The sequence below is a fragment of the Nycticebus coucang genome, chromosome 17 (assembly GCF_027406575.1).
Source record: "Nycticebus coucang isolate mNycCou1 chromosome 17, mNycCou1.pri, whole genome shotgun sequence".
In the NCBI taxonomy this organism is placed as follows: Eukaryota; Metazoa; Chordata; class Mammalia; order Primates; family Lorisidae; genus Nycticebus; species Nycticebus coucang.
Window position 1 is genome coordinate 87,407,361 of NC_069796.1, and position 2,215 is coordinate 87,409,575.

The 2,215-nt window shown below is 46.9% G+C and overlaps 1 pseudogene; it reads right to left on the minus strand.

Annotated features, from left to right (window-relative positions):
* Positions 1-323: 323 nt before the first annotated feature.
* The window catches only part of LOC128569312 (uncharacterized protein NKAPD1-like), a 3,002-nt pseudogene continuing 1,110 nt past the window's right edge, over positions 324-2,215 (minus strand).

Genomic DNA, 2,215 nt, shown 5'->3' on the forward strand with positions numbered 1-2,215 from the left:
CCATACTTCCTTTCAAAAGGGTTATATTACTTTGCAGTCCCACCAGCAGTGTAAAAGTATTCCCTTCTCTTCACATCCATGCCAGCATCTGCAGTTTTGAGATTTTGTGTTGTGAGCCATTCTCACTGGGGTTAGATGACATCTCAGGGTGGTTTTGATTTGAGGTGCCTGTAGTTTTCTCTTCCCAATCTTACTACTCCCAGTTGCAAAGAAGTTGTTAACTCGGCACCATCTTGCTCTGTCTCTCTTTCCACCCACTAAATTCACTAATTTCTTGAGACAACTTATGAACTATTTTTTTTTTTTGATTTCTCTTTCCATCTTCTCAATTCCATTCATCTTATTTGCCATCCCTATTCTGAATTCTATTTCTGACATTATGACAATTTCTCTGTGGATTGGTATTTTCTGCTGTATCTCCTGTGTATTCTCTTAGGGGAGTTGATCGGCTCTGATCTTTCATGCTGCCAAAGTTCTTCTGCCAGCACCTTCCTATGAGTATTTTCAACTTTTTAAAATATTATTTATAGTGTTTTAGCTAAAATGTTAGGTTGTCCCTGAATGGTATTGAGAGATAATCTAATTGGGCATCCTTAGAAAGTATTTGGCATCTAAAACTGGTAGGGTGAGGCCATATCTGGAGGCCCCAGGAAATGGAGCTAACCACCCCTTTGTCCCTAAACTGGAGTTTGTGCTTGTGGCCCTTCCCCCACTGCCTGGGTAGCTCCATTTCAGGACTGCAGCTTGAGAATCTGAAGGCCGGCTTTGCTTAGATAGTGCAAACTGATTGTGTCCTGGTGTCAATCTATCTCCCACTCAGTTTGAAGGAACTGTAGTATTTTTCTGGAATTTCTGTTGGGAAAGATTTAAACAGTGGTGTCCCCCAGGCCGGCAAAAGCTGGAGGAGGGGAATTTGCAGATAGAACCACTGTTCCTGCCTCTCACAGAGCCACCCCCATATCAAGCAAACAAATTCAAATTAGTTAGGAACCTGCAGCCCCAGCCAGTGTTACTGGAGGAGGAGACTCCAAAAAAGAAGTTCAGAGATGCTATGTTATACCCTCCCCTACCCAGAGTCCTGGCTGGGGACTGCATAAAATGCAGCTGTCACCCATGTCTGAGGAGGGGATCTGGTTCCTGGACCTTCCCAGTGTGGGTCGCCTAAGTCTAGGCTTGTCTCCAAGTTGTTAGGAGGGGAGCTGGGGGTTGCAGGGCACAGACACCAGGCAGGGGCTCTCCAGAGATCAGGGACAAGGTCCTCCCAAGCAGGAGTGAGAGCCAGGAGAGATCACACCAGGCCAAAGTTAGTACTGGGGCGCCACCGTTCCCTCTCACAGCAGGGGGCAAAGCGCACTCAGCTCGGTGGCTTACACAATGCAGAGGACTTTCAGAGATCTTGTCCAACACTTTGGCCTCTGGAGAGGGCAGTCTATCAGGCGACCAGAAAGGGGGAAGGGGGGGCTGTAGGCTCAGGACAGCAGAGAGGAAGTTTGTTCACTTTTGTGTCGGGCAGGATGGGGACCCAGAGGTAGAACTTCCCAGGTGCAGGAGAACCAAGACATCATAAGTCTCTCTCTCTCTGGAGGTGTGAACTGAGAGTCCTTTGTTCAGTCATAGACAGCCCACATAGGGCCTCCTGGTTGGGGAGGGGTCTCCCATCCCCTTCTCACCAGGCACCTTCAGTCTGGTTGCTCCACCTCATCTCTGTTCTCGTTCTTCCTCTTTCTCTCTCGCCCTCCCAGCTTGTCTCAGTGGGGATGATGTGCACCTTGATTTCTCCTCCTTCTTCTCAACTCCCCAATTTTGACTTCACGGAGTTCATTTCAGTCCAATCTTTTTCCTGGACAGGAGCCTATGGTGAAGCTGTCTGTAGTCAGCCATCTTGCCCCTCCCCATCGACAATATCTTTATGATAGATTGAACCTGCTTGATTATTTCTTCTGGGGTAAAGGTGCAAATTTCTGCCATGAAAATTGGATACACAACTTATCTGACAGATGTGTGTGCAGGGACTGATAGAAATGTTAATTTTTTTGTTTGTTTAGAAGATAAGAAGTTTGTCAGAACATATTTAGATGGCACAAGACAGCTCTGACCTCAGGACCTGTGTTGAACAAGAGTCCCTGGCAAAACCCCAATGAGTAAGAACTATAAATACCAGTCACGTGGGACACAAGCATCTTCCTTTCCCATTTAGTCATCTTCTGAGCTCTCA